Source organism: Nestor notabilis, unplaced genomic scaffold (genome assembly GCF_000696875.1).
Source record: "Nestor notabilis isolate BGI_N333 unplaced genomic scaffold, ASM69687v1 scaffold11685, whole genome shotgun sequence".
In the NCBI taxonomy this organism is placed as follows: domain Eukaryota; kingdom Metazoa; phylum Chordata; class Aves; order Psittaciformes; family Psittacidae; genus Nestor; species Nestor notabilis.
In genome coordinates, this window is record NW_009930743.1 from 25,432 (window position 1) to 35,731 (window position 10,300).

Below are 10,300 nucleotides of genomic sequence, written 5' to 3' on the forward strand. Positions count from 1 at the left end.
TGGCAATTCAGAGGCAACATGGCTGTAGAGTAGTTGTTATTCTGATCTCTAATTCTTGGATTATGCTTTCTTTTGATCTGATTTTGTGGGGTTTGATTTCACTTTATATTCTGACTAATTGATGTGTAACTATGCAGAAGCACTATCAATGTATGGTATGCTATACAGATTGTCATAGGACATTGTATACCCAAGCTTTTGATGTCCATCCTTACAGAAGGCTGGAAGAAGCACTTGTGTTTGGGCAAAGCAGCGGGCAGGAAACTGAAGTGCATTATTTATACTTAATCAGTTGGAGCTCCATTGTCAGTAGAAAAAAATGTAAAACTTGACCATTTGCCAGCTACACCAGAGTTTATCCAGCTCAGCTGTGTGTTCTGAGTAACTGTCATGCTTTAACCCCAGCCAGTAGCTAAGTCCCACAGAGTCACTTGTTCACTAACCCGTCTAGTAGGATGGGGGAGACAATTGAAAAGGTAAAAGTGAGAAGACTTTGTGGATTGAGATAAAAGCAGTTTAACAGACAAAGCAAAAGCCATGTGCACAACAGAGCAAAACAACGGATTCATTCACCACTTCCCATGGTCAGGCAGGGGTTCAGCCATCCCCAGGGCAGCAGCGCTCCAGCACACCTAGCAGTGACTTGGGAAGACAAACACCATCACTCCCAGTGTCCCCACTTTTGTCCTTCTTCCCCCTAGTTTATCTGCTGAGCATGATGCCGTATGACATGGAATATCCCTTGGGCCCTTGGGTCAGTTGAAGTCTGCTGTCCTGGCTGTGTTCCCTCCCAACTACCTGTGCACTCCCAGCCTCCTTGCTGGTGGGATGAAGAACAGAAAAGGCCTTGACACTGTGTAAGCTGCTCAGCAGTAACAAACACATCCCAGCGTGATCAACACACAAATCCAGACACAGCCCCATACTAGTTACTGTGAAGAAATTGACCCCAACCTAAACCAGCGCAATAACCCTAAGACTGCCTGTGCAATTGCATTGTGTGTGGCAGGTTAAATGGTTAATTATTGAGTAAAATGCTGACTAATATTTCCATTTGACTTACTGAAGAGCACTTTGAACAGAAAGAATTAACTTTCACTGAAAGGACATGGGGGGAAAACTGTGGATAAATATTAGAAAAGGGGGTTGTGTTGTTTAGTTTCATTGTATCGGTTTTTCTCCCTGTCCTGGTAGGTGGAAATGAAGCAAACTAGTAATATATCATCATAGAATCCCAGACTGGTTTGGGTTGGAAGGGACCTTAAAGCTCATCCAGTTCCAATGCCCTGCCATGGGCAGGGACACCTTCCACTGGACCAGGTTGCTCCAAGCCCTGTCCAACCTGGCCTTGAACACTTCCAGAATCATATTCCGTATGTTTACTGCCTCAGCTTGTCTTGTATGTGTCTTGTATGTAACAACACTGGGAAAGTGGGAATTTTGCCAGGCTTTCATGGTGTTCAAGGGGTGTTTCTAAATTCTAGCCACAGCCTAAGCAACTCCAAAGTTCATTGCAAATGCATTTTCAAACTGTGTTGCGTTTTCTTTGTTTGTTTTTTTTTAATGGATTGATTACATTATCTACCCATATAATTTAGTTTTCAGTCAAATTCCACTTTATTTTGTTCTAGTAGGCCTGATACAACAGCCTCTTACTTGCACTGATAGAATCCCATGGTCAGTATGTCATTATTTTACCAGATCTTACAACAAGAGCTGTGTGTAAATGCATCTGAGCTCCCAGTTTTGGTGTGTGTTTGTTTGGGGATTTTTAATTTTTAATAAAACCAAATGAGATCTTTGTATGCATTTTACACTTAAGAGGAAGGCAGAAGGCAGCACTTGTGTGATTCCTCTGGTTTATCCTGCTGTAGCTGGAAGTATAGCAGCAGATGGCATTCTACCCTCACAGTTGTAAATCCTCTGATACTGTGTCTTGCTGGCAGCTATCTACAAATGTGCAATAAAAAGGCTCACACTTGGAAGCAGAAAAATCAGACATATATCAAATGACTCAGTTAATGCACGTTTATATAAATATTCAGGATTGCTTGAATTGTTTTATTTACAGAACAGATAATGGAAATTCTGCATGCTTCAGCCATGGTGAGGTAATTTTTGAGAGTATTTCTCTATCTGATCATATGCTTGCATGCAGAAAAACAGACAATGGTTAGAGAAGGCCAAGGAGTCTAATGAAATTGTAGAACAAGTCTTCTATATAAATGTACACATTTTGTTCGTTAATTAACTCATAATCTTCAGTATAATAAAAGGAAACTCATTAAAGAAAAAGAAAATTGGGTAGGTAAATTAATGCGTTCTTATTAAACTGTCCACTGGGGCTTGCTGTCTAAGGAAGAAAAGCAAAACCTTGGAGATCTCTTCCATGACACTGTAATATACTTTTAGTACCATTACATTTCCAGTACGAAAATAACACATCAACAGTCTGTCTTTTGGATCAGATAGACTTTTGAATTAATATTTATATATTTCTGTTGAATGCCAGGCTGGATTCGCTGGTACTGTACAGCACTATTAATATCTGTCTATGAATACATGTTTTAATGCTGATATGACTTAGCTTTCACAGACTTATCTTTTTGTGGCATATTGTGATTTGATCCTGGCAGGGTGGTAGAAAATAAGTTGGCTGGAAAAGCACTGCATGTGCTTTACTGAAACTAAATTAGTCAGCTTCTATCTGTGGTAGCTCTGGTGTTCCTGTAGGGTGCCACTGTTAGCTACTACTATAGTAGTGTAATACTGCATTGAAATCTGATTCCTGACATCAAATATTTATTAGACAAAATATTTCAGTTTTGAATGAGGCTTTTCCTTTGTAATATTTTAACATCAACAGCTATAGACTTATTTCTATTTGCAAGTGACAGTAGACTGGGAGGAAACGATCACACAGGACAGGATTTGAATTCTGGAAGCCCTTCATAAGCTGGAGACGTAATGTGAAAGTTTAAAATGCTGGTGAAACACCATGCTTAGGAATGAAAATTCCCACTTAAAACTACCACTGGGAAGTGTCAGACCAGGCAGCATTATTTCAGAAGAGATGGTGTGGAGTGTATCAGGATAACTCAACAGCATGTGCTGGATTTGTGCACAAGGAAAATACAACATCTTTGTGACTGAAGTAGCAGGAATATTGTGTCAGGTGCTGGGATTTCTTGTTCAACTCTGAGTATTTGTCTCTGATGGGGCTTCAGCTGGAATAATGTTTTCAGTTTTGGGCACCATGCTTTTGAGCAAACTGTGGGCAAGTGGGAGGCTATGACACCACAAATAAAATGCAGAAGATAATCCTTTGGTTTAGTTTAGGGAATAGAATATTGGGTGGGACAAAAATCAAGGATGTCAAGAGCGAGTTTAGAAAAGCTGGAAAGCAGATGTTTTCAGTGCTCTTCAAGGGAAAGACAGGATGTAATTGGCGTAATTTGTAGCAAGGAAGACTTAGGGATAGCTTTCTGACTATGCCAGTAACAGAGTACAACCCAAGATGCTGTGGAGTCTCTTGGATATGGCCATATGCCCAGGTATACTTAATTCATTCTCCCATAAAGTACCGAATAAACCAGAAGTCCTGCTGTCTAATCTCATGTTTTATCATAAGACTATTATAAATGGTCATGGTTGTTTGCTGTGGCTTAGCCAGTGAAGGGCATGCTTGGGGCGGCACTGAGCCCTCCTGATTATCTTGTGTGTTGCGTGCATCAACCACCAATGAGGAATTTTTCTGTTATTTCAGGATTTTATTTTAGCCTGGCATGTTTCAAGAAAATCATTACAGCCATTTTAAAAGGAGTAAGTATACGAGTGCTAAGAGTGACAGGAATTCCAGTATCTTTGAACATGGCGGAGACTGACTCCTTTTCCAGCTCAAAGCATGAGTTCACTCCTCATTTATCCATACTTAGACAGATCTCTTCCTAGTTACCCAGCCACTAGTGGGAATTTCACTGGATAGTCTGTGGTGTAGAGAGACTGGTAACATATCTGCTAAGTTGTTTAACTTTCCATGGCAAGTGCAGAAATTAAGTTGGGGATGCTAAGAATGTGGTTTAGCTGCCTTTTTTTATTGCTGGTTAAGCAGAGGTGCTCCATCAGTTACAGGCAGGTTCTTACCTTTCTGGGGAAGGTGGACCAGATCTTGAGGTTTGCTCCTTGCACTTGAATGCTGCTTGTGTGTTGCAGAGTGTATTTGTAAACAAATGTCTTTATTATATACTTCAGTATTCTTGCACTTGGGACTCGTAATTTAGGCTAAACCATGATAAAAAGGCAAGACTTGTTAGCCAGGACCTTGACCTGCTTCCAAACACATCAGAGATTTGCCCTTGGAGGGGAAAAAAAAGCAACAGGAGGGGTTCGTAGCCTTCCCCAGAGGGGTTCAAACTGCATCCATTTCAAATGTCCCCTGGGGAGAGCCTGGATCAACAGCTGATGGCAGGGGAGGGTGTGTTTGGCTCTCTGGCTGTCTCTAATTAGTAGTCACAGATTGCCATGAGTAAATCAAACTGTAACTTGTTGGAGAAGTAAGTTTTGTTTGTGAATGTATCATAGGAAATTCTGCTTAGCTAAGTTAATTTCTAAAATTTCTTAACTTAGAATTCTATCTTTAACTTAAAACAAGTTTAACACTAAGGCATTTTCATAACCTGGAGTCCTGACACTTTTACCAGTGTTCAGGTTTTCATATCTACACAGCTTACCGTGATTTTATAAAAAAGATGGGTTTGGCTGAAGACTTTTTTCTTGGGGTAAAACGAAGAGTTATTTTACTAGTGTGCTTTTGAAAAATGTATGCATGCAGAATTAAGTTCTTTTTGTTGGTGGTTCCTTCAGTTTTTAGGAGGGAATTCTTTGAGTTGTTAAATATTTTGTGACTGAAAATCAAAGTATTTAGTGAACAATTCAGTGGCTCTATATGTGAGAAAGAAATTGCATTGAAATATTTGTGTAAGTAAGATTTAAGTAGGGTTTAGAATTAGTGTATAGAATTGTCTATCATGTTGCTTATTTACACTTTTTTTTGTGGCATTCTGACTGAAATCTTAATTTTGCACTTGTGATGTTCTCTTTCTACAGCATGTGGCACTACTGAACTACAGTTATGCCTTCAGTTTACTATTGCATCTCCTGAAACACAGGTCAGAGCTGGAACCTATTCACATGTTGGTTAAGGGTAGTGTGGTGGAAGAGGGTTAGTAAGAGCAGGAGTTTGAGACTGAGCTGTGCTTTTTAGCAGACCATGTCTCTTCTAGAGATCACACCTGGAGTTCTGTTTTCAGCTTTTATAAGCAGAGTAATTTTTAAGAAATCCCATCAGTAATCTTAACCAGAATGGTTACACTTGCAGAGCTGGTGTTTTGCTTTGTATATGGAATTTATGGGTTAAAATGCATTTAGGTAAACTCTTCTGTTGCTCTGTGGAGCAAGCAGTGGTTCCCTGTTCTGTTCTTTCTCATCAAACAGTAGCCCTGAATGTCTTTGGAGAAGTCTGGAGGTAATCGTAATCTGTCCCAGGTGTCTCTAGTTTGTGGAATATCTCAAGAAGTGTGAAGATCACTGGCAGCAGGGTATTCCAGCAAGCCAGATTTTCCTTTTGCCCCAGCCTTAGATGAAAGCAACAGGGATACAAGGTAGGAAAGTGAGACTTGGAATTTCTGACCCTTCTGTTTCTGGGAAACAGCTCCATGTACATATGAAGAGATACAGCTGTCACCTTTTGTAGGTGTATCAGTTGAGTGATGCGGGGAATGCAGTCTGGTTTTCAATCTAAGGCAGGTGAGGGTGAAGAAAGTGGGAGTATGAATTAATGTTTCATGAAGAACCTTTACAATTACAAGTTGAAGCATGATTATAGACCAAGGGGGTGGGGGTGCAAATGTGATTTCTCAGCTGTATCCTGCACATACTTTATTTTCTTCCGTGGTCAGTGTAAAGAAGTTACTGTATTAACATTTAGGATCGCACCTATATGTGTTTTTAAAGCTTTTAAATGCTAGACTTGACACATGAGGTAAATCTGCATTATGATAAAAAAAGTACCTGGAGGGTTTAGAATTTAGACTAGAGTGTGTTCAGAGGGGAGGAAAGAATATCCTCTCCTGGTTGGTTGTTGTTTGCAGTAGCTGAGAGCAAAAAATGCGTGTAACCAGAGATCATCTAAGCACTGAACACAGGCTGGTCTGCTAATGTGTAATGTGCATTCTCTTGACTTACGTTATTTTGATAGTTCTTCAGTATATGTATATTTCTTTGATTGCATTGCCTGCAGACACAGAAGTATGATCTAGAAAAAAAAATACATAGTTGTGCAGAATGTGACTAGTATTCCCCCTGCATAAGAGCCTGTGATCTGCAGCAGTGCCTCTGACTTTGTGAGTAAAGGTGTTGATGTGTGTTTGTCTGGAAGAAGATTCTGGGTCCTGGTATCCTTATGATTAATGATATCTTAACACTTGTGAATGATTATCCTTTTCCGAGCTGTAAAAATGTATATACTGTTCTATTTCATTACAGTGAGGTGAAGATCCCAACACTGACAGGTGCTGGAAATTAGCAGGCAGTTTTGAAATTGTTCTGTGCACTAGAAATTAGATCTCATTTTAATTCAGCTTTTCCAAACTGGTAAATGAGGTTAATGCCATACATATTCAGCTGATATGGATGAGGAAATTGATATAAAGTAGATCAACATAGCTACAGGGCTACTTTAATTTATACGTAAAGAGGCAGTGATAAATGAAAGTAATGTAGTAGTGGTCACTAAACTCCTCAGCCATCAGGGATTCAATAGTGTTAGCTGCTCATTAAAGACATTGTAGGGGTACATCAAATAGGAATTTGAAAAGAAATAGCCAACTAACCCTTAATTATCAAAACATAGAAAATACTAATTATGCCTTAATTAGCTTTTCTTTTAATGTACTGAAATTGTTACTTTTTGTGTAGCACAAATGGATAGTTATATCAACAATAAATAGGTTGTTTTAATAACTTTCTTTTACCTCTGGGAAAACCACACTCCAATTTTTAATATGCAATAATGCTTCTCTCTAGCCTGTAGGAGATGAAAATTATTAAGTAGCTTTATTTTTTGAAGATTTTACAGCAGCTTTGGGAAGAATTATTTCACCATGCATCAATTATTTTTAATTGAACTGAATATTTTTCAGATTGCATGAAATGCCTCTCATTTAAGTTTAACATTTAGAGTTTGTTAAGGAAGCATCACAGTGAGAATTGGGTACAACTTATTTCTATGGCATATTCTAGGAACAATAAAGAACAATTGTTTCAGAATAAAAATACTGTCACTGGTATTTTTCACTTCACTGGGCCATATCCCATTTTTACTCTCTTTCATAGCTACTATGCTGTTCTCATCCAATCTCCTTGCAGTTGATACAAGAAAAGAAAGTAGGGTTTGACTTCAGTGGGGCTTGCATCTGTCTGGTGCTGATGGAAAGCTTCAGCAGCTGTTGCAAAGTTGTTTCTCTTTTGAGGCAGTGCATAGCCTTCCCTCTGTGGTTGTATGTGTGGGAAAGGAAAGTCACAAGCAGAACTGGGTTTCTTTTATCAAACACAGCAGGTATGAGTTTTTTCCAGATAAATGATGGGAGAGAAACACCACATAGTGCTGGTCATAAGAGCCTCAACAGTCCATGCTGAATTAAAGAGAATGTCATTGCTAGTACAGAAATCAAAATAAGTAGATGTTATTATGGTGAATGATCAAGATATTGCAGGATTTTTCCAAATCTGCAATGCAGAAACAGCATCCTAAGAAATCTGATTAATGACTCTTTGGTAAACTTTTTCTTCTAAATATTTTTAGCTCTACAACAGAACAAGTAAGATATTGTGCTTATCTACAGAACTTCAGAGGTTACAAGGTACCAGCTTAACTTTCAAAGAGATTTCAAGCATTTCACACACCCTTAGCTTTCAGTATTGTGAAAATTCTGGGAAAGATAAGACTGAAATGGACAAATACAGTTGTATTATTTGACAAGTAATTTCCTGGTGATTGTAGTCATACCTTTAAAGGAAAGCCTTGTTTCCAAAGCTTAGAAGAGAAAAAATGAGATAAGAACTTTTAATGTTTCTTGAACTAAATGCCTGTCTTCCAGCGTAGATACAACCATAAAATAAGTCAAATCTGTATCTCAGACATTCGAGTGTAGGATCTTTTTGTGGGATTGAAGTTGCCAGTTTGTCTTGTAGCAGCTCAGTGCTCAGAATTCATCAGGGTTTTGGACAAAAGAATTGGCAGTGTGGGACTTTATATTGTAATCTTCGGTAAACATGTTGCTTCAGATGTCTGTGAAATACTTTGGTTCTCTCCTTTTGGAGGCTCTGACTTCTCAACTGACTTACAAATTTCTAGCAAGTTTAGCAGCTAGAGAAGTCTTCATCAAGTCAGGCAGATCTCCTGTCATTTTTTCTGTCATAGTGCTTATCCTGCCACAAGCAGAAGTAACTTTCAGCAAAAATTCCTGAACTCATATTTGGACTTATGTAACTGCCTAAAGATTGGACAAAGCCAAGTTAATTGTGCAATTGAAGTATAGTTATTTTTAATTCTGGATTGTGGCTTGTGTTGACAACCATCTTGCTTCATGTGAAAAATGACTGGTTTTCTTTCAAGAAATCTAATACTTTGAAGGATTCTTTAAGTAGTGCAAATTTTTTGTTTGGTTTTTTTTTTTTCTGTTTTGAAATTAAGTAAGAACAACAGCTACAAACCAAAACCAAGTGAGCTGGAATCTGTGATACTTTAATTCATGGGACAGGACAGCAATTCTCACTTTGCTTTGGCACATATTAAATCACAATATACCATGCCTGTTTCTTAACTACTTCTAGAAATCTAGAATTGAATTTCTCCATTACTGGGAAATTCTGTACAGCAAAGAATCTATCAGGACATAAAGACAAACACTAAAAGTTTGAGAGTCATAAGTGTTGGTTCCCTCATCATGTTGAGTTGTAAACTGTTCTTCATTCTACATATCCTTATTTCTGTCATTTTTCACTTGGATGTTTCGTGGGGGAATCTGTGTATTTTTTCGTGTACTACATGACACTTTCTCTTCTGTGTTTGCTCGGGGAATTTTTGTTTTGCTTTCTCTTTTCCCAAATTTTACATAATATACTCTTAGTTTTCCTCCTTTCTTTTGCAATGCTGTTTAAAATCTTTAAATCCTTGAAACCTTGGGGTTTTTCCCTCCTGAAGTGCAGTGTGTTTGCTGTTCAGTTACGTATGCCTTTATCTTCCTAACTTATTATCTTCTGGCTCATTGGTTATGACAACTAAAACTTGCATGAATCTTTATACAAATAGTATTTAATCTTATGTTTGCAATTAAAGCACTGGTTTAAGTTCAGCACTATTTTATTTTAGAATTCTGTAACACAAATCAGGCAATGCTAAAAATAAAGAATTAGCATAGTTCAGTTCTGCACTTGGCTGCAACTGAGCTTTATTTTGTAGCTGCTAATAATGGCACATTATCATGTTCAGGGATTGCAATTATCATTGAAATGTGTATGTCCATTAACTGCAACATTAGGCTGAGGATATAATTAATGTCTAGAGCCAATATCTTTGTGAAGTTATGTCTATGATGCTATTAAGCTATAAGCAATATTTGTAAACTAATACTTAAACGTTTCAGAATTGATACCATCACTTGCAGACTTAAAAACTCCAAATTGTTGACTTCTTAAGTGTTTGGCAAATACGTGATTGGGTTATTTGAATGTCAGTGTAATCTGTGATTTGAGAGAGACTACTATTTTTCTACTAGCAAGGGCCCAGAACAAATTGAGCTGGTGGCAGGAGATGAGAGACGCTCTTGTAACAGCAGCATGCCAATAAAACAGTGGTACAGTGTTTCGCAAAATAAAATCATAGAAGAGTTAGGGTTGGAAAGGACCATGATTAATATTTCTTGCAGTAGAGTTACATTTCAGACAATTTAGTATAGCAGTTTAACTACAAAAAAAACCCCAAACCCTGTTGTATGCTAAGAGATTAAGGAAAAGACTTTGCTAACGTTACAAAGATGTTTTAAAGAGGAAAGAGATTGAGTCTATTTCTTTCTGAATATTTCTAGTATTTATGGTATAGAAGAACTTGAAATTCCCTGTGAAGTTAGGTGGATAGTTCATTTGCAAAACTGGATTGTAATTGTACACATGTGGAGATATTTGGGTCCATAATGAAATGTTCTTTTTTCACATTTTGATTTCATATGCAAAATAGGCATGG

The 10,300-nt window shown here is 37.9% G+C and overlaps 1 pseudogene; it reads left to right on the forward strand.

Moving 5' to 3' along the window:
• LOC104406547 overlaps window positions 1-7,919 on the forward strand; it is a 30,062-nt pseudogene extending 22,143 nt beyond the window's left edge.
• The last annotated feature ends 2,381 nt before the right edge of the window (window positions 7,920-10,300 follow it).